Source organism: Symphalangus syndactylus, chromosome 14 (genome assembly GCF_028878055.3).
Source record: "Symphalangus syndactylus isolate Jambi chromosome 14, NHGRI_mSymSyn1-v2.1_pri, whole genome shotgun sequence".
NCBI classification, from domain to species: Eukaryota; Metazoa; Chordata; class Mammalia; order Primates; family Hylobatidae; genus Symphalangus; species Symphalangus syndactylus.
In genome coordinates, this window is record NC_072436.2 from 75,937,274 (window position 1) to 75,959,946 (window position 22,673).

The 22,673-nt window shown below is 42.8% G+C and overlaps 1 protein-coding gene across 4 annotated transcripts in view; it reads left to right on the forward strand.

Annotated features, from left to right (window-relative positions):
• SERTAD2 (SERTA domain containing 2) overlaps positions 1–22,673 on the forward strand; it is a 119,978-nt gene that overhangs the window by 87,237 nt on the left and 10,068 nt on the right. Inside the window, exon 1 of one of the 4 annotated variants that reach the window (XM_055241969.2) lies at positions 10,376–10,672. The exons of the other annotated variants lie outside the window; for them this stretch is intronic. The gene's annotated coding sequence lies outside the window, so the exon portion shown is untranslated. Of the gene's footprint in view, positions 1–10,375; positions 10,673–22,673 lie in introns of those variants that run through there. 4 annotated transcript variants of the gene reach the window in all.

Below are 22,673 nucleotides of genomic sequence, written 5' to 3' on the forward strand. Positions count from 1 at the left end.
ATCTTTAAGCCTAAAGGGGAAAGGGGAGGAAATGGTGTTGCTAGAACCTAGTGGGAGTTGGCATCCTTGGAGAAGGGGCCACCTGGCAGAAGCTGTAGTTGTGGAGGGATGTGTACTCACAGATGAGGGCCCAAAGCAGGAAGGAGGAGGGAAGAAGTACCCCAGCTTCTCTACCTTCTGACCCATTGATCTCCTTCTGGTACCTTCTTTGTCTGAATCCAGTTGGAAGCTAGTGAGCAAAGGAACTTGAGTGAGGTTGTCCCTAGATGTCAACATTTCAAGGCATGGAGCCAAGCAGAGGCAAGTGGAGAATGAATCTCAGATGAACTATAATCAGCACACTTTCCTTATCCTAAAGCCATAAACATATTTTCATATATTATATTCTCTCCCAAAAGTTAAAAATTTTGTTTTACCTATTTAGATTTTAGTCTACCTGAAATATATTTTTTTGTAAATATTAGGCACCTAATTTATTTTTCATACAGGTAATCAGGTGGCCCTGAGCTATTTATTTATAATTTTTTTGAGACAGTCTCGCTCTGTCACCCAGGCTGGAGTGCAGTGGTACCAACATAGCTCACTGCAGCCTTGACCTCCTGGACTCAAGCGATCCTCCCACCTCAGCCCCCTGAGAAGCTGGGACCACTATGCTCAGCTAAATGTTGGTTTTTTGTTTTGTTTTGTTTGTTTTGTTTCTTTTTGAGATGGAGTCTCGCTCTGTTGCCCGGGCTGGAGTGCAGTGGTGCAATCTTGGCTCACTGCAACCTCTGGCTCCCAGGTTCAAGTGATTCTCCTGCCTCAGCCTCTTGTAATCCCAAATAGTTGGGATTACAGGAGCCCGCCAGCACGCCTGGCTAATTTTTTTTGTATGTTTAGTAGAGATTGGGTTTTGCTATGTTGGCCAGGCTGGTCTCGAACTCCTGACCCCATGATCTGCCCGCCTCGGCCTCCCAGAGTGCTGGGATTACAGGCTTGAGCCACCGTGCCCGGCCTGCTCAGCTAATTTTTAAAATTTTTGTAGAGACAGGGTCTCTTCATGTTGCCCAGGCAGGGTTCAAGCAATCCTTCTGCCTCATCCTCCTGAAGTGCTGCGATTATAGGCGTGAGCCATCATGCCCAGCCCTGAGCTACTTATTGAATTCTTTCCTTACTGATCTGTAATTTCACTTCAGTCATGTATTACACTTCCATATATATGTGGTTCTGAACTCTCAATGGTTCTGTTCCATTGATCTATTTATCTGTACCTATGTCAACTCTACTCTGTTGTAATTACTAGAGCTTTATAATAAGCTCTGATAGGACATGTCCCCCATCTTGTTCCTTAAGCTTATTACAACTGTGTTTGGCTCTTTTCTATTTCAGATGAATTTTAGGATTCATTTGCCAAGTTCCACTGAAGGAAAATATGGGATTTAAATTGCATGTAATTTGTTGATAAGTTTGGGGGAGAATCTGCATGTATATAGCATTAAGTATTCTTTTCCATTAAATGGTATGGCTCCCCATTAATTTTTATCTTTTCATGTGATGAACTTTTGGAAAGGTGTTTGTTTTCTCACTTTTCATTTTTGGCTGTAATGAGAAAATAGTAATTCTGGAATCGTTATTCTCATTGCTGTTAATTGTTATTAAAACTAAAAGCATGATGTCTCACAGTTTTAAAGGGGCAACAAATCAGAATGGATTGAAAATCAGTATCGGATTAAAAATTTTTTCTACCTTTTTGTAATTTGGGCTTTTCTTAAAGGAAGCTAAACAGAAATTATGTTGAAATTATCAATATTAGTCCCACAAAAATGATTTTTCCGTAGCCCAGTACTGGATTGTGCTGTACTCTGTGTAAAGAGGCCAAATGAATAGCTCTGCACTCATAGTGAGGGAATCTGGCACTTTTTAAGTGAGATTTTTGACTTGTTGTGACTCTTTCAGATGTATGTTTTCTTTTAAATGAATCATCTTTAAATATATGCATTGTCTGAGCAAGTTCAGGATTGTAAAGTGTACATTTAATTGTAACAGAACAGAACAGCAGTGGGCGTCTGTGCTACAGATGATATTCTTAGGGTATTTGCTGCCATCCACTCTCCTTTCTAAATTTGGTGTTACAGATTCAACTTCTGTTTTTAAAAAGGGAAGTTGCAGATAGATCATTCACACTATTATTTTCTCCTTAAAGCCAGCTTCTCTGCCCATGTAAGGAGTTTCCTATAACCTAAACAAGACTTCTCCAAGAAAACCGCTTTGAAACAAATATTACTTAGCAAGATTAAATCTTTTGTTCAATATTTAAAGTATATTTTTGAAAAAACAATTGACTACTTACACAAGTGTACCTAATGTGGTATTGGTGTCTGAGCTGCTTGCTTTATTTTCTTCCTACTTGACTTTACTCTGCATTTCTGAAATTTTAGATATGAAAACTTAAAAACTAAAAACAAAAACAAAAAAAGAGAAAGAAAACAAAAATTATACATTTTATTTTATTTTCATTCATTCTTTAATTTGTTTTGATTCAGCTCTGTTGCCTAGGTTGGAGTGCAGTGATGCGATCTCAGGTGACTGCAACCTCTGCCTCCTGGACTCAAGCAATTCTCATGCCTCAGCCTCCCGAGTAGCTGGGAATACAGGCATGTGCCACCATGCCCAGCTAATTTTTTTGTATTTTTAGTAGAGACGGGGTTTTGCCATGTGTGCCAGGCTGGTCTCAAACTCCTGGCCTCAAGTGACCTGCCCACCTCAGCCTCCCAAGGTGCTGGGGTTACAGGCATGAACCACCATGCCTGGCTATAAATTTTAAATTGTGTGTGTGTGTGTGTGTATATACACACACACATACACACACACACACATATATTCCAACTTAAAGCAAAAGACTAGTATTAGACAGGTTGGATAATTTTGAAAACGTCTTGTTTATTCTGGCAACAGGTCTTTAAAAGACAATTCTACATTAGCGACTAAAAGGTAAAGCCTACACAGTCTTGGCAAGTGTTACCTCTCCCCTAGAAAACTAATAAAAATTCATGTGGCAAAGGGCTGATTCATTTTTAGTTGTATATTGTGTTTACACTTAAACTGTATCCTCTGTTCACGTTTATTTCCTAATGATGCCTCATAGCCTAAACTTGGAGGCACTTCCTGGGCACCTATTCACATTAAAGTCTTGATTTTTTTTTTAACTTCTCTAAGTAGAATTTTTATAGCTGAGACTTCAAAAAATGGTTTAAATATATTATTTACATTACAAAAATCACCATACTTAAAAGTCCTCTTTACTTATAAGGCTTAAAGTTACTCAATCCTAGATAGTTTCTACAATAGATATAAGAATATGTAAACCAAAAGATAGAATTTAGTCTAGCCAATCATATAAATTTGCTTGATTTTAAAACATAAAAACATTTAGCATTAGAGTAATACTTTGGAAAAAAAAATTTTTCCTGTCATCACTTTGCCATTTTTTCCTCAGAATTAACAGATAAAATTCTTAACTACTGTCATATTTTTGTATTCCATGAACAAAAGGGTGTGAAGGTGACAGTGTTAAATGCTCATTTGAACCATTCAGGTAGCCATTGGAAAATTTGGATAGAGAAGTCTTTTTTTTTTTTTTTTTTTTTTTTTTTTGAGACAGAGTTTAACTCTTGTTGCCCAGGCTGGAGTGCAGTGGCGCCATCTCAGCTCACTGCAACCTCTGCCTCCCGGGTTCCAGAGATCTCCTGTCTCAGCCTCCTGAGTAGCAGGGATTACAGGCACCCGCCACTATGCCTGGCTAATTGTTGCTATTTTTAGTAGACACGGTTTTTTGTTTTTTTTTTTTTAATTTATCTTCAAGTTGATGGCCTAAGCATATATTTTGGTTTTCTTCAACCCGTATCTGTCTTTTTTATTTAACCTAAAAATCAAATGCTGCTGTTTTAAAATGTTATTTGACTGATACTTTTCATTCTTAAAGTAAGTACGCAGAGAAGAATCTTCATTAAAAAGTACAGAATGGTGAGATTCTGGCAATAATTTGGTGTTTATCTGCAAGGCTGTTCCCCATGTAATGATCCTGTTAAAATTAACTCTTAACAGTACATACTTCATGAGAGAAATTTTAGCAGGAAAGATTAACCTTTTGAGTTTAGGAAGCTGGTGTAAGTGCCTCAGCATTCCTCATTGGTCCACTTATTGAGTGATCCTTATTGAATGCCTACTATGTCAGGCAGTGCTGTAGAGGCTAGAGACAGGGTGGTAAACAAGAATGACTGTGTTATAAACCTTACTGGAAATGAGTGAGGGGCTAGAGGATATGATGAGTTTTCTTTCTTTTTTGTTGTGGTGGTTGTGGATTGTTAATTATGTGGGATAAAATATGGTGCTAACAAGGCTAAGGATAGGCAGGGTTGGAGTTTTTTGTATAAAAAATAGAATTGTTATTCCATGACCTGTGTAGAGAGATGGAGCTAAGCAGCATCCAGTTCCTGGCCCAGCACTACCCTCCTGTTAGTCTCTGCATGTTGACTCTGTATTTCCTGGCTCTGCACCATTTGCTGTTTCTGAGGAGTGTATGCTCTTCTCAAGACGCTCAGCACTCCTGGCTTCCACAGAATGCTTCAGTGAATGTTAGATCCTTTCTTTGACCCTGGAGTCAGCTTGATAAAGAGTTCCATTGGTAGGTCCTTCTCAGATCCTCTGTTTAGTCCTTTATGAGATGTGGGTAGTAGTACCTGCCCTGCCTATGGCACAGGGAAGGTATTATGAAGAGCAAACAAGTGGATCCATATGAAAGCACCTTGTGGCCGGGCACGGTGGTTCACGCCTGTAATCCCAGCACTTTGGGAGGCTGAGACGGGCGGATCACCTGAAGTCAGGAGTTCGAGACCAGCCTGACCAACATGGAGCAACCCCGACCCCGTCTCTACTAAAAATACAAAATTAACCAGGTGTGGTGGTGTATGCCTGTAATCCCAGCTACTTGGGAGGCTGAGGCAGGAGAATCACTTGAATCCGGGAGGCAGAGGTTGCAGTGAGCCGAGATTCTGCCATTGCACTCCAGCCTGGGCAACAAGAGCAAGACTCCGTCTCAAAAAAAAAAAAAAAGAAAGCCCCTTGTAAATTGCCCTGCTGCTATACAAACTTAGGGGGTAGGGGTATTCCCAGTCTCACAGCTGGGTGACTTGAACCCTAAGGGGTAACAAATCTAGAAGAATATGGATAGAACTGCTCAAGTCCATCTTCTGGACTTAAAATAATTCAAAGAACATATTGAAGAGACCACATTATCATTATTTGTATTTCTAGTCCTTTCATTTAGAAATATGTGGACATGAACTTGGTTTTATATTCTTCCAGACAAGCTGAGCAGCTTCCAAAGCATTTTATCTCATTTTAGCCCTAAAACTCCTCCATGAGGATATTCACAGTGTAATCACTGTTTCATACACTCTTAGCTCTAGGGAGGGGCTCTTGAAATCTTTGAGTCCAAGTTCCTTTTTTTGCCAGGTGTCGAAGCAGGCCCACTGCAGAGGGTCTGATTCGGCCTCCCTGCTCACTGTGGCTGACGAGCTAGCCCTGAAATCACCTGACTCAACAACCCTATGCTCTTTTTATTTTTTTTTTTATTTTTATTTATTTTTTTTTTTGAGACGGAATCTCGCTCTGTGGCCCAGGCTGGAGTGCAGTGGCGCAATCTCGGCTCACTGCAAGCTCAGCCTCCCGGGTTCACGCCATTCTCCCGCCTCAGCCTCTCCGAGCAGCTGGGACTACAGGCGCCCGCCACCACGCCCGGCTAATTTTTTTGTATTTTTAGTAGAGACGGGGTTTCACCGTGGTCTCGATCTCCTGACCTCGTGATCCGCCCGCCTCGGCCTCCCAAAGTGCTGGGATTACAAGCGTGAGCCACCGCGCCCGGCCCCCTGTGCTCTTTTGACCAGAACTGGTGCTGATCCTAAATCTGTGACCAGTCAATTAAGAAACTTAAAAGTCATAGATTTATCAAGCTTAAGTAATTAATGTGTACAAGATCTTCAAACTCCTAGTCCAGGACTTTTCCTCTTACCAAGCTGGTTCCTGGGGGCAAGAAAGGTCTGTGCAATTTCTAACATTCATCGAAAGTTTCTGTGGAAGCTAGAAGTGCTCAGTGCCTTGAGAAGAGTGGGAACTTCTCAAGAATGATGGATGGCTTATAAACAGGAAGAAATACAGAGTCGATGCATAGAGGTGATGTGTGTTGTGTAGGGAGCTGGGGACGGGAGATGTTTCTGAGAAGTGACCACCAGTCTTAGTGGAGTAGTGTCCCTGCAGGAGGGAACCCTGGAGTTGTCAGAGTCACCAAGAAAGTTCTTTGCATTTTGATAGACTGCACAAGGCTTTTGAAGATTCAGTGGAAAATGGAATAGGAAGGAAGCTGATGCCTAACAGAAGCCATCTTCTCCAGTAATAGAAGGGACTGATCCCAAGTGCTAGAAAAAAAGGAAATGGTTTTAAAAGCATTTTCTTTAAATATTGCCATGAAGATTGTGTTTCAGGTTTAGATTTACATATTGTCAGATTTTTAAAAGAGAAAAAGGTGTGTCTTTAACAGACAAGTGAAACCTCCCTCAGAAGGTAAGAAGCAGTCGTTGCAAAGCAGTTCAACGTAACAACATGGAAAGCTTTGCAAAGGGGCCTTCACTGGAGCTGTAGTTCTGCTTTTATGAATTGTGACTTCAGGGAGGAGCAGAAAAAAACCATGACAAAAGCAGGTGGAAGAAGAGATGGAGAAAAGTTTGCAGAAGTAGAGGAGTTCACTTGCTGCTTCGATAGAATTGTTTTAAATTGTTAGTGGCTGAAAAGGACTGAATCTGCCTGTGCCATCTTTGTGAGAGTATTTACTTTTCCAAATCATCGTATCCTCTATTGACTCCTTGATAATCAGTTAGGTGATGTGACTTCCAGAACTTTATTTTGAAGATTTATTCCAATATTCAGTTATCCGAATGATGAGTCCACAGTTAGGATGTCCGTATTTTCCATGAAAAGCTTATTTAGCCTAGCTGGCTCTATACAATTCATTTAATAACTGAAACATTTATCTTTTTTGCCATAAAACCAAGACCAATATTTGCAAGGTATATAGATGGATGATCATTACTGGCATTTCAGGTGGAACCTGAAAGATAAAAATTTAATAAAAGCAAAGGAAAAATGAAATTAAGTTCAAAACCTGTTGTAAAGTCTTTGTTTCTCAGTTTATATATCCAGTTTGCCCCTTGTGTTTTTGTGTGCTAATTTGTGCTAATTAAGTGCCAAAAGTGGCCTTCAGTTAGTGCACTAGTGTACTGGTCTGTAAGATGTGAGGGCACAGAAACGTTCAAAAGAGAAGCAGTGAAGTGTAAACTAGTACCCAGAACTACAAAATGATGCCGAGAAGTACTTCTCTGAAATTAAACTCAGGAGCATTTTTAAAATTTACCATCACAGTTCTATACTTATAAAAGGAATGTTTCTTTTCTCCCTAAACAGATATGTTCCTGGTAGTTAAATGTGGATGACTAGCCTAATTTCTTATAACTGTTCTAAAGTTATATGAAAGTGAGAGGCAGATCTTCTAAATTCTGGATGAGGCCCTCAGAGTAGGATTATTTTAAATGGGATTTTGTTTTGAGACAAGATCTTACCTACATTGGAATGCAGTGGTATGGTCATTGCTCACTGCAACCTTGAACTCCTGGGCTCAAACAATCCTCCCACCTCAGCCTCCTTAGTAGCTAGGACTATAGGCATGCATCACCATGCAGGGCTAATTTTTTCATTTTTTGTGGCGATGGGGGTGTCGCTATGTTGGCCAGAATGGTCTCAAACTCCTGGCCTCAAGTGATCCTTCTGTCTAGGCCTCCCAAATTGCTGGGATTACAGGTGTGAGCCACTGCACCCAGCCCTTAAATGGGCTTTTAAATCTCCCAAAGAGTGAGAACAAAATTCACATATTCGCTAAGCACTTCTTATCCAACGACATGATTTGAAATAAATAATATTTTGTTGAATAAATAATATTTCAAATCATGTCATTGCATACTGAAGGGAGCTGACTTCAAAAGTGTGGGAAGTGCCTTTCCTTATCCTCATAGACTTGAATTTCTAGGGCTGGGTAGAGATTGCTGTCCTGGCCTGTGTGTGACTCAGCCTTGGGGTAGGGGGTTGCATAAGGGGAGGGAGAGGGTTAACCAGCTGGTGTTAACCACATTGGCAGCTGTTGAAGCTGCCAGCTCACTTGAACTTCTTGGGCAAAGATGCCAGATTCTAAAAGTGGGGGAAGTGGGAGCTATTTGTAATGTGCGCATTGATAAGATGTTACAGCCTTCAGAGGTATAAAGAGATGGAAACCATTTCACTCCAAAAAACGCAGGTTGCTGGTCTCGTAAGAGCGCAAACCTTTGTTTGAGCAGGTACAGAATACAGACCTTATGGACTTCAGCAGAATCCTGTCTACCCTAGTGACACAAAATTGTCACTTTGACTTAAATCCTGTTATTTTATACAGAAACACTGCATTTGGTGTAATCTATTTGCTAGAAAATATCCAAGTGTCATAAAAGTTCTGCAAGTGTTAACTTCCTGCTTACTTTAATTCATGAATAACAGTTTAAATTCACGAATAGCAGTTTAAATTCACTTTAAATTCAACAGAGCTAATGCCTGTAGCCTCCTCTACAAAGATATCACAGGAAGAGATTATTGCAGCTTCTATTTCAATGGCTTTTCCTTAAAGTGAGCACTGAAAGTATAAGTGAGTGGGTGGTTAGGAAACTGTTAGTAGTTAATGTCCTCTCTAAACTGCAGAACTCTGGAAATGAAAATATCTTGGCTTCACAGCAAAATGTTTGAATGTTATGCCACTCAGGCGCAAACTGAGCAAGACCTGCAGAGGGCCGGTGAGCACAGCTTCCATAATATCTCATTTTGAACGCCATTATAATGAGACTTTGCAAAGAAATCCACAAATGATTAGCTTTTGGCTTAGGTTATACTGTATAAGACTTCAATTATACTGAGGGTCCAGTAAAAACCTTTTCCATCGTCCTTAAAGATAAAACAAGAAGCGTTGTCTCCTCTATCAGCATTTTAGCACAAGTTTAATTTCGATGAGATCATCAATTTGATTGATAACAAATCATTACAGAACAGTTTAAACAAGTCTAAATTTCTCTTGATGTTAACGACTTACAATCACCTTTATGTTAGGTCTTAAAGCTTTATTATCCTTAAATACAACTAGTATAGTGGACCATTAAACTCCAAAGTGATCTGAAATGATATTGATTGGGGTGGCAGCCAAAATTTTAAGGTGCCTGCCTGCATTGCTTTTTACATCTTGACACTGAATGCACGTGTAATTTTTAAAATAATCATTAATTTTCCAGTGGAACCATCTATCTGGCCTCTTTTCCCTAGTGCTCTGAAATTCTCACCGTTTGGGCATACACACATTCTCTTCCAACTAGTATAAATTTCCCTGGTAAATTTAAGTAGTTCGAAGCATAAGCTTACTCCACAGGAGGGAAAGGCTATCAACGTGAAACTTGTGGGCAGAGGACTGCGCCTCCGACCTGGCTGCGTCTCCTAGCCTGGCTTCCCTCCTGCCGGGTCTGCACCGCGGCCCGGCCCGCCCCGACGGATGCAACTCGTTCGGTCCGGCTCCCAAAGTGCCGTGGACTTGGTGACCCACTTCTCGCGTCGGGCTGAGGCCACGCAGGCAAGGGACTTTTTTTGTCCCCGGCTCACGGCTGGAGCCCCCATCCTGCCATTCGGACCAGTGCGGGCCTCAGAGGAGTGTCCCGCAGCGGACCCCCGCCCAGGAACCCCGCAGGCAGCGAGACGAGCGCCCGGGCCAGCTCTCTGCCCCTCGCCCCCCGCGGGGACCCTGCCCGCCCCGCTGACCGGCCCCACGTTGCCAAATAGCTCAAATGCTTGTCATATTTGCGGTCGCGCGACTCCGCGGGCTGTGCACGCGCTGCACTCGCCACCGCCTTTGTCACCAGCCGCTTCGTCATTCGCCTGAGCACTTCTAGAGTGTGTGGGGGGCGTTACTAGTGGCAGTGGTGGTCCTCGGGCCGGAGTGTCTCCTTCTGTCTCCCCTTTTCTTTCAGCTCGTCCTTAGGAGAAAATCAGGGGCGCGCCGGCCCGGGAGGGAGCTGGGGGCGGCGCTGCCACTCGGCGCTCACTGCGCTCCGCCGCCCCTTCCTGCTCCTCCGGCGGCCGCGGCCGGCCTCGGCCTTTATCGCGCCTCCCGGGACCGCCGGGGAGAGGCGGGCCGGGGCGGGGCCGGCGGGGGCGGGGTCGGGCGGCGAGGGGCGGGGCCTGCTGCGCCGGGGCCCGGAGCTCGCGGGAGGCTCGCGGGCCGCACGTCACTCCTGCACGGCGAGTGCTGGAGCACGAGCTGCCGCTCGCTCGGTCAGGGCGCCCCCTCCGCCCGGCTCCTGCTTCCTCCTCCGCTGCCTGCCGCCGCCGCCTCCACCATTGTATAATGCTCGGGGCGCGCAGGCAGAGGACGGCGGAGTCTTAGCCTCAGCCTCGCCTGCTGCCCGCTCCCCGGCGCCACCCTCGGGCCCCTGGAGCGGGGCACTCCGCATGGAGCGGGAGTAGCTGAGGAGTGGGCGGAAACCCCTCCTGATGCGTTAGTTCCCAGGTGGAGCTGCATGTGGTAAGTTCTCCTGGCGCCGGGCTGGAGGGGATCCGCGGGCGCGGGGGCTCCGGGTGGATGGGGGGCGGTGTTGGGAGTCGGCCAGGGCTGGGAGAGCCCGGAGGGCGGAGGAGGGGCCGGGCGCCGCCGCGGGAGGGAGCCGGGGACGGAGCAGGTACGGGAGGAGCGCTCCCTCCCGCGGCCCCGGCCCCGGCCCCGGCCCCGCGCTCTCGGACCCCCGGCGCCTGCGGGCTGAGCCGCTGGGGGCAGGGCCGGGGTCAGGAGGGGGTCGGGAGCTCGGAGAGCCGAGCGGCGGGCGGGGGCGCCTGGAGCTGTCGCCTCTAGAGCTGGGATGTGTGTGTGCGTTGTGGCGGTTGTGTTGTTGTGAACGTGCGAGACTTCTTTTAAGGCTCGGATTGCTGGCGCGAAGGCTGCTTCACTTTTGAGTTCTGTGGCCGGGTTTGCATCCAACTTGCTGTAGTGCGTTTTTGTGAATTTCCCGGTGTTTTTTTTAATGTTAAAAACGTCCCTCTCCACCCTCTTTTCGTCCATGCCCAAATGAATTGATTTGGGATCTATATGTGTATTAAACTTAACGTCTCGTTGGTTTTTAAGTTAGAAATCTACAAGTCATCTTCGTGGTAACCGCCTATGACTGAAAGGGAGGGGGCTGAGGGGAGCCAGCTGTCCCAAGCCCTAGACTTTGTACCAGTAAGACAGGGGGTGTCGTCACAGGGCCACTGCATGGAGAGAAAATCGTGTTTTGTTTTGTTGTCTTGGCTGTAAGTTATCTTACCTTTAGCAGAAGTGGTAGTAATAGATTGAGATGGGAGTCGAGTTTTAGGTTTAGTTTCTAAGTTTCACGAAAAGATCAGGTATAGTTTGCATTGGAATAACTTTCTGCTTACAAGCTGAGTCGTTTCAGGAGGTAGAAAGTAAGTTTTCACAGACACTGAATGGAGAGGACAGTCAGCAGAGTGAGACAGCCAGCCTCAGACCACAGCAGTTTTTATTTGAATCGAATTGGGCAGCCCCAGTTGGTCTTAGGGGAGAGAGTACATGTTTTCAAGCTTTGTTCATGAAATACGCTTTTTGATTTCCCAATATATGTTAAGAAATATCCATAATGTGGGTAAAGAGCCTGGAAGTTGTAGTCACCAGTAGGATTCCTGAGGCCCTAAGTGTTCACAGTAGCTTTTTGTAATTGAAGACTAGTCCCTGACAAGAGTGAAGTGGGCTTTTGGCTTCGCTGCGCCCCTGAAGGACCGTCCACCTGAGAGCGTCTGGGCTGCTTGGCCGATGGGGGTTGGGGGTAGTTGCTCAGCTCAGCAGAAGGCATGTCTCACCCTGGCAGCTACCATCCCTCCCCCTTTTTATAGCAGTCTATTCTGATATGAGTGTGCTAGGGTGTGCTGTGAAGATGAAAATATCCATCCTAAGATCCCAACTTCTGGAGTGAACAAGAATAGTTTGTGTGGATCTCTGCTTTTCTGTTTATTTTTTCAGGTTTTTTTTTCTTTTTATTTAAAAGAGACAAATGTTTAAAAGTTTTCCTTTAGCTTCATTGACTTCTTAGAGGTGTATTGTATGTTAATATAAAATTGTTTATGTCGTTCATTAAGTTTGGAATTCTTTAACAATTTTTTTTTTTTTTACTTATTTCACCCCCTAATTAAAATGTACATAGCCATGTTGTTCTCAGATGAGAAATCTTATTTTGGATTTGACATCCCCCAACCCCCTTTTTCCTTAACACCCGGCTCTTTTCCTTACTTCATTCAGACAGGTAGGGGAGAGGACTCACATTTTATAATGCCAACCAAGTGTATGTATGACAGGAGGTGTCCTAGGGAACGGTTTTATTGTCAGGCGAATGTCACAGCGTCTTAGGTAACAGCTGCTCAAGCTTGTTTCCCTTGAAGAACTAAGAGAAGGATATTAATTCAGATTTAGAAAATCTTTACACTTCTATTTGCTGAATTGTCCCTCTTTAAAGCTTTTCTATTTAATTGAGAAGCTAAAATATGAATTTTGCCCAGTTGCTACACACTGAATTATTACTGATAACGAGCCTAGTAAAATAGCACATATTTTGATATTTTAAAACTCATTCAAATTTGTGTGGCGACTGATAGCTTATGGCATCTCCTATTTTAAACAGGGTTCCAATGGCAGAATAAGTTACAACACTACTTTAGAAAGGCATACACATGCATCACACACAAAAAACATTACAAAACGTATGAAGGCAGTTTGAAGATGTTCGAATGCAAATACATAAAAATTTCTATCAATAAAAGTAGCATGCTGCAAGTTATCAGTGTCCAATTATACTACAAGTTTACCCTCAGACAAAATATTTTACATTTTAGTAACTAAGAAAGGTGAAAACTGGAACAGAAACTTTGAGAGGTTTCTTTTGCTGTGGTTTCTTGTTAAAAAGCACAGAAAGAAGTATGAAGCTTTATTTTATATTTCACATATATCAACAGAATCAAGACCACTTTGTCAATATTACCTATGGAAAAAGCTATGTATAGATAGGAGTATTTGAGACCATGAACTTTAATTCACTCATAGAATTTTTGAAGCTTTTTGGCAACAGAAATTTTGTATTCACTGTCCTGGCATATCCTATAGAAGATAGCTCTAGTTGCAATAGTTACTTGGTGCGTGAGAGAGAGAGCAAGCGCAGGCGCTGTCTCTGATTACTGAGTCCAAAGATCAGGTGTGTACTGAAGGCACCAGAAGGCAAGCTCCAGTTGACATGAAAATGGCCTCACAATAAGGGTGACACCAGCTCTCATAGGTCTTTCTGTTAATTAATACTGACTAGCAAAACATGAAAATCTAAAAGTGCCATGACCACTTTATATGTATAACTCATATATTTTGTACCTATTGTTAATAATTATTCATTAAGCAATTGGTAGAAACCCACAAGCCAGGACTCCTGTTTAAGAAATATGTGGCTATTTCATTTAGTTTTAGTATGTTTGAAGGAAATGGCTACTAATCTAGAAAAAATGATTGTCTCAAATGGCCGGTGCAGTTGATATTAAAGGCAAACTTATGCCCTGTGTGCAGATGCTGGGAAACCCTCATGAACAGAACTGTCCCCTGGAGCGTCCGTCACTCATTGTGTGGAGCAGTGTCTTTCTCCATTAGCACTGTGTGGCAGTTCATTCTTCGCATGAATCTGTGAATGGCATATGTCAGCCCAATAAGACGACATTCCTATTCTGAGTAATAAATAGACTCCTTGTTTGTTTTTTTTCTCGGAGATCACGAGACAAACAAAACATGATTGGCTGTCTAAAAATTTTCTTTGAAATACAAATGAAAATCTCAAAGTAAAATCATCACAATATATTTTATAATATATGATTTCTAATAGGACAGAACAGATACTCCAATTTCAACAAGCACCACATACAGACAGCGCAAACTCTCTTTTGAAAATTCTGCCCTCTTTGTGGTCTGAGGGATCCCAAAGCTGGAAAGACCCATTTGTCTTTTCTCAGAATCCTCTGTCCCTCTTCTGAACTTAATGCTAGGATTCTCTGAAGTAAACCCACAATTTGATTGATCTATTTTGGAAACCCAAGATCACCTAAGCTGTATTCTGCACCCATTGCAGTTTTCAGCTCAGAATCGTGTTGTCATCTGTGCTCCTGGCCGGCCTCTTCTTACACTTGCACACTGTCTGGCCAGAGCTGGCCCTGCCCCCCAACAGGGACAGCAGATCAAGGGGTGAGTGTGTCCGGCCCACCTCCACCCTGAGTAGAGAGTGGACTGAGCTATGCGGAGGCGTGGGGTGAGGGCTGGAGGGAGAAGAGCAGAGGACAGATTTGGAGCTGACTGTGCAACTGCTATAGCAGGTCTGACTAGTTTGAGGTGCCCAAAGGCAGCTTTGTTTCTCCAGTAACTCCAGGTAGCAGCAAACTTCAGTTCTTAAAACTCATTCATGTCTGCCTTACTATCTTTTTTGTCACTTTACAAAAACCTGTAGCTTTGCTGAGTTACTAATTAATTCTAAGCTTTTTTCCTTTAAAAACCTTCCTAGGCAGTTAACTGAAAAGAAGCTAAGCATTTTCTAAGGATTTTCCCATAGAATAGTAAAGGGGAAGGGATTCTGGTTCTTACAGACATGATCTGTGTCTGTATATTCTGTATATCCATGTGCACACACACTGATGTTTAACAGTGGGCTGAGTGAACCTGTTGAAGAAAAGTAAAATGTACACTTGAATAGACCATGGTCAAAAACACTAAATGATTAAAAGTCCCTTGCTCAAGATCAGCCTTTAGCGCTTTGCTTGCCTCTGCTCCGGCCGGCTGCTTATCATTCCACGCCATGCACTGCAGCTCCTGGGGTTTGGAGCAGGCCTGCTGGTGTACCCCACCCTTGTGTTTGGAAGTATTGCCCAAGTTAAACTCAGAGAATCTGAAAGTCCCAAGGTCATCTCTACACCAGAACAGGTTTGCATAAAATCCTAGTCACGCTAATGAGATATCTAGCTGGCAGCTGCTTTAAACTGATCTTCCCTGTGTGGTTATCCCATTTTATAATAGGTGATACAGATTTGCTTTTCAGATTTCTTTCCTTCTTTGAGGGGACATCTCCCTGTCCATCTGTACTTCTCCTGTGTCTTCCATGCTATCAGAGAAAACCAATCTGCCTGAGGAATTTGGGTGCTGTGATCCAGAGTGGAAGAATTTTTGCTCTGCCTCTCTGCTTGTCAGGAACTTGGTGGTCTTTTCTGAACTTTTTAAGGCAAACTAATTTTTTAAAATAGTTTTACCATGTCCAGAAATATAAAATAAAATACATTTCACTGGCAGTGTTTCTTAGCTCACTGACAAGTAGTTGGTTTACACATTAAAAATTCGATTCTTCAGGTGGTTCCTGCCTCCTTCTAAAGCTCCAGAAGACAGGTAGGATGAATAGAGTGGCAGGCTGGGGCTGGCAGGCTGGGGAGGTTGAGGAAGGCTTTCCATGAAGATCATTGAAGGTAATTGAAGAATTATGAAGTATTTTCCTTAGAAAATAAATAGTTATTACATTTAGTGTGGAACTCCGGTTATTTTTATTGTATTTAAGTGACATAGCTTAAAGTTGAATGAGCCATTCATTATCAATGCACAGAAGTCCTTGGGAAGATAAACATTTTATCTCAAAATAGTCCCGAAGTAGTTATTCTTTAATGGCTGCCATATTTACAAAGTATCATTTACTCCCCTCAAGTTTAGCTTGTATCCTCATTGCCTTTTTCTTTCTAAAATTATTTTCTATGTGTGAATTATTCAAGTATATGATACAAAGTTTAAATTGTCTTTGTAAAACCTTATTAGCCTACCTAGTTCGTAGAGGCAACTAAATTAAACATTCGGAACACGTAGGTTACTTACATGGGACAGGCATTTACATAGAATAGTTATTTCCTGCCATTTGCATGTCTCAAGTCTATTTCTATTATCCTGCACCTCAAATTTTTGTACTCATGTCATGTTATAGAAATGTGATACTGTTCTCTAGGGAATCCAGGTTTAGGCCGTACAATACAATGTTCAGTTTTACACAGTAAGTAAAAGAAATAACACTTCTCTGGTTTTCCTCTTTGGACTGCACGGATAAGTTATAAGATGAAATATGTTCTGTATTTATAAGGAATATTTTAAGTGATTCTTTCGTAGTAAAGAAGCATCCAAATTTGAAGGCATGACTAGTTTTTGATTTTTAACTTTTAAGAAAAGCTTCCATTGAAGCATTTCTTGAAGTAGCATACTTTATTTTTATTCCTTAGTTTTATTCAGTGGCAAATAGTTGTCTAATAAAACCTAGAAGGCCGCCTTTGGTTTTGCTAAGATGCAGTTTTATCTTTCACAGAATTGTTCTAAAAGCTTATATTTCCCTGTTTTAGTAAGACATATATATATATCTTGAGTCTTTTTTTTTTTAACACAAAAACTGTCACATACTTTTGGCAAAGCCTTTCCTTTCTACTCTAAGTCCCCCACCCACTTGACATTGTTTATTAAGGGTCTCTAGTGTGAGAGAGAAAAACAGTGTATCTTTAGGGAAAAGATGCTACAGGAGGATTGAAACAGAATCCTATCCAAGCAATTATAAATACAGGAGAAAAAAATATTTTCATTATGCCCGAGAATGGGGGGTTGGGCATGCTGGCTAGCCTTTACTAGTAAAGCACATAATCTTATGGGAAAAATTGTCAAATCTGAGAATTCCTTACCCTAATGTTAATGAGGCCTTAGATTCAAAATGCTAAAAACATATTCTGACACCAAATTATTATGAAGTAGTATCACAATTCAAATGATTATAATATATAGATATGTTTATAGTTTCCAGTTTTCAAATGGGGAGACTCATTATAACATTTCATCTATTATGAGCATTATTATTGAACATACAATATCATATAACCTGAACTTATAATTTAAATAGAAAGAATTCCAGCAAGTAGTTACACATAATGATCTCGCTTCATTATCTCCCTAAGGTTAACTGTGTTACATTTTATAATTAAATGGCCCCTCCCCAATGTCCTTTATGAAGGGTTTTCCCAAATAACTGCCTGAAGCGGTATCTGTTCAGTATGGAGATAATTTATAGTTACTAAGAAGTAGTAGGCTTAGTAAAGGTGTCTATCTATACTGGTAAAAGTCTTAGTGCCGAATTTATTGAGACTCATTGTTTTATTAAGGGAGTCCATGTTGGAAGCCCCACTGGAAATTCTGAACTGTTGGTTTCTCCATGTTCACATCTCATGACTTGGGTGTGTGTTTGTTGTTGTGTGTTTGTTCTCATTTCAGGAATCCTCCAGGGATTTTAACCACGGTTTTTGAAATATCAGTGTTAACTTTTATATACAGGGAAACAACCTTTCCTATACACAGTACTTCCAGAGTTTGAACCGTACCATAATTTAATTTATTTTGGCCTTGGCAAAGCTACCAGCTTGCTTAGCATTGTCCTGTGGATACCTGAATTTGGAAACAGTCTTGAAAATGTGTATACTTTGAGAGAGCTGCAGGTAGAAATTGCAGTGAAGAATGAGACTTCTGCGCTCCTTGCTGCTCGGCTGCGCCCCCTCGTGGCTGGATATGATGTGCTGTTTTCCAGAGTTTAAAGAGTTCCAACTTGAATTGGGCGTGCTTGTTTACATGGAGCACTAATAGCTTTCTTCTGTGTGGAAAAAAAAAAAAAAAAACCCTATCAAATTAATATAATAGTTTTCACTGGGGGTGTGAGTAATTTATTGTGATTATTTTATATGTTTTAATTTAGAAATCTGTATTGGCGTGTTGTGGTTTTTAACTTTTTGTTATGGAAAATTCCAAACACATTCAAAGTAAAAGGAAGAGTACAATGCACCGCCTTGTACTTACCAGCCAGCCTCAGCAGGTATCAACATTTTGTCAAATCTTGTTTCATCTACATGGCCAGGTTTTGGGTTTTTTGTTTGTTTGTTTGTTCTGGAGTATTTTAAAGCAAATTCCGGGCCATCAGAGCATATTATGTTTTTGTTAACTTAAGGTTAGAAACTGTATAATTCTACTCAACCTTTTACTTGAATTAAGTCTGCCATTCCCAAGTAATCCTTTTCCTTTATAAATTAAAAAAAAAATCCTTAAACCTGAGAAAACAAAGCTTTTTTCTTTCTAATTTTTTTTTAAATCAAGTGTACCATACTTTTAGCCAGAATCCTTAGGTAAAATAAAACAATTGGCAGCATTCTCATTGTCCTAGGAAGAAGGTGATTGGTGTCCATAACTTCATAAGAGTTGGGATTAAAACTTAAAATTCCCAGCTGGCGGAGGAACCAGTAAGACAGGATATAAGAAACCTTTTATACCACTTGACATTTATATTCTAAAAAGCCTATTTTCTTTCCATATGTGTACTAACAAGGCCATAATTTATTCTAAAGAAATATTTACTTGAAACATTCCCTCCCAGAATTTGACTATATTTTGCTTACTAAATGCAGCTGTCAACATTTTAAAAAATTATTTTACTAGGAGAAAAGATTATATTTGACAAACCTCCAGTATTGGAAATTGCTTTCAATTTAATAGATGCATGTAAAAATCTGAGAGGAGAAACTAGAATTTTAAAAATTTGGACTTTAGAAAACAACCCCAAACAGTAAAAGTTGTTTCTTAAATTTAATTAGGGCTTGACTTCCTGTCCGAATTTCAGTGTATCGTCAGGCTGTTTTTTTTTTCTTCTTCTTCTTCTTCACTGTCAAGAAAGCCAGGAGGATTGCTCCTGCAGGTCTTCGTCAAATGCAGGGTCTCATCTTGCACAAACAGCCTAGGCTGCGTTGCCCTGCGGGCCCCCGCCCGGCCGGTGAGCAGTGGGAGAGCCCGGAGGAGGCGCCGGCAGCAAACAGTGGTATCGGGTTACAGGTTCAGGATATCGCTGGAGCACTGGAGACTGGCTTGATCTAGTGACTGGCTTTATAATTACATTGCTGATTTGTTAGGGGAGGCTTTGTCTTACTTACCAATTAGCATGGATGTTACTGCAGGGACCTCAGACATTCTGGATGAGCTTTGGTGTTTTTTTGTTTTGTTTTGTTTTGTTTTTTAAGCATCCCGATCCACAGAGATTCATGGGTTCTGTTACTAATACTCCCTCTTGTCTTTGGGCATCCTTACCCTGTCTGTAAATAAGCCAGAGATGGTCTCTCCGTGTTGGAATTTTTGCCCACTCCCCTGGGCCAGACGCAGTTGTTTTGGGGTCTCAGGTTTACTTTTGCTGTTTGGATACCCCAGCACCTTTCCGCACCGTGCTGGAGGGGACAGCCCACTTCCCGTGCCTGCTGCAGTGTCAGGACACGCGAGGCCCGGCTGAGGACGCGCCTGTTTCTCTTAGCTTCCTTTCTGATTCTGCCAGTATCATCCACCACTGCAGCCTTTTCAGGGCAGCCTCTTTGTTTTCGCTGGTGTGTTTTATTGTTCCTTGGGGGAGGAGGGTGTTAAAAGCCTGGACATGATCAGATTTCTTAGTCCAATGTGTTGTTTAAGGTGTAATATTTTAAGCTGTAGAAAGTTATCTAAACAAACAGCTTCCCCCAATTAGGATCGGGCTTCTCCTTCCTGCTCGGAAGTTGCTGTGTCACACTACGACAACAGCCTGGAGGCAGGGCTCTGGGGTCCTCAGCCTCCCGCCCTCAGGCTGGTGGGAGGTTCCCTTTTGTCATGAACAGAGGCTCTCCCACTTGGATGCCTCAAAAGCAGGGTCCTAAACTCATTGGGAGGCCAGCCTGTGGAGTGAGGAGAAGAGAAACAGCGTATTCTGTGTTTCAGAAGTTGTCTCAAAACAATCCTGGCCCTACTTTGAGCCTCTTTTCGGCTCAGAAGTCTGCCACATGCCCAGCTAATTTTACCAGGGGCACCCCTTTCTTCTACCACCACCACCAAAAGACACCGGGAGAATGAATGTGTTTCCACTTAGGGCTGTGGGCTTTGGTGGCACAGTGTGTCAGGGGAAGGGAAGGACCACTGCCAGCCTTCTCATAAGACAATCGCCACACATCTTCTGTCAGCTTCTTTTTTCTTTCAAAGAGGTGGGTGCGTGAAGGCAGATCACTACTTTGAGCATTGGCGTTGGGTTAAAGGCCTCATCTTTCTGGTTTTAGCGTTAGCGTTGGCACCTCTGGATTCGTCAGCAACCAGTGGTCACACCAGCAGCCATATGGGACAGTGTGTCTGATGAGGTTAGGGATACAGCTTGGTGGTTTGGTTTTGTTTTTTTGGAGACGGAGTTTTACTCTTATCGCCCAGGCTGGAGTGCAGTGGCGCGATCTCGGCTCACTGCAAACTCCGCCTCCCGGGTTCACGCCATTCGCCTGCCTCAGCCTCCTGAGTAGCTAGGACTACAGGTGCCCGCCACTGCCTGGCTAATTTTTTGTATTTTTAGTAGAGACGGGGTTTCACCGTGTTAGCCAGAGTGGTCTCGATCTCCTGAACTCGTGATCCGCCCGCCTCGGCCTTCCAAAGTGCTGGGATTACAGGCGTGAGCCACCGCGCCCGGCCAAGGGATACAGCTTGTTAAAGCTCCCGTTTGAATTAGGAGCCTTTTTCCTGAGAGCTGTTAGCTAGCGTTTTGAAAACGTTCCTGTTGAAGTATAGCGTGCATGTGGAGCCATGCAGGATCCCGCGTGTGCAGGCTGGTGACTCATCATGAGGCAGGCCCCAGCTGTGCTCTCCACCCAGGTGAGCGGCAGAGCATGGCCAGCTCACCCCACTAGCCGCCCGTACACCACGGCAGACACTGTAGTTCAGTGTTGCCTTGTTACCTGACTTTTAAAACAACATATCACTTAATTGTGAAGCCTGCTGCACTCCTGAGAAGGGAGCATACAGAACGTGTAGTTGTTGCTGTTTCCCAAAAGGAAATTGGAAAAAGCTCTTGAAAACGTACACAAGGTACAAACCAGTTGGGCTTCTAAGGCGATGCTTTCCTGAGTTCCCCATCTGTGTCTACACCAGGTCAGGGTGGTGCCGAGCTGCACAAGCCCCAGGGATGCAGGACCAGGTGTCTCCACTCAATCTTTGATTCCTTTTTGGTCACAAGATCAGTCACACCTTCCCCAATTATTTCCTCTCTTAAGAATTTAGAACTAAGCTGTCAATTTGACCCCCTTTTAAAGTCCTTTTGTGACATGAATTCTCTTTCTCCAGACACTGAGTAGAAAAGTCTATCAGTGAGAGTTTTCCTTCCGCCCAGGCTAATGACAATCATTTGGGATGAATCAAGTTAAAACATAATGCAGAGTTTTACATCTGTGAAGACTTTTGCATCTGTTTTTGACTGGCACAGAGAAACCCAGCAAGCCAGCCTTGGTGGGCTGAGGAGGGCTCCCTGTGCAGGCCTCCTACAGCCCCGGCACTGCCCCCGCCCCCCCAACCCAGGGTCTGTCGAGGGAGCCACCAGGATGCTGTGATGCTGCAGAGGCTGGGGTGAGCCTGCAGATTAAAGCAGTGGTTTTTGTTGGTGGTGGTAGGATGACAGAAGTGGTAATTTGGAAAAGTCAATTTAATACTCTCACTTTAAAAAATCATAACATTTATTTTGACAGTTCAAATAACATTAAAGGACAGTAATTTTTTAAAAAAAGATTTTAAAGAGATGTAGCTTTTAAATAGTTGGAAAACACTGAGCTAAAGATAACCTTTTCTGATTCATCTTTAAAAAAATAGTTTGCATTTTTTTTCCAAAATGCAAAATGTAGTAGTAGGAGATGTTACTTATTACTTACTCTTTTAAACGTAAGTACTGTTTCAGTTCCTTTCTGAGCTTTGGATAAGATCCCATTGCCATCACTGTAAGATCCCAGCAAGGAGAATCTGGGCCCCACTGGGTGAGTAAGATCTGACACATCAGTTTGAGACCCTGAGTTTTGTCATTAAAATTGAGTATAAGACATCTTAACTCTGCATGCAGTATTTTGTTTTCTAATGTCAGTTGTCAGTTGCTATCACAAAAATGCTGTTCATTCCTTTTTGCCCTGCTAAATTAGATACAAATAAGGAAGGCCTTGGGAATCAAGATTAACTGAATAAAGATATCCTCCGGCCTAAACTTGAAATGGCCTGATGAGGAAAAGAAGAAATGGTAGTTCTCAAAGTGAGGTTCCCAGACCAGCATCACCTGAAAGTTTGTTGGAAATGCTCATTCGAGGTCCTTTCCCCAGACATGCTGAAAGAGAAATATGGGAGATGGGGCCCAACGGCCTGTGCTTATCAGGCCTCCAGGTGAGCCTAAGGCTTGCCCGCGGTTGAAAAGTGAAGGATGGGAGAGCCGCTCACAGAAGAGCTTCTCAGCTGGAGCTTTCCTGCCTACTCTATATCTCAGCTGCTGGTGCATTGCGCGACCCCGATCCTGCCCTGTAAAACCGTTCAACTCAGGTCTGTGCAACCCTCCCGTTCCTCAGACCCTCCCTCCCAGATACAGTTCACACTCAGGGACACACACACACACCTGGCT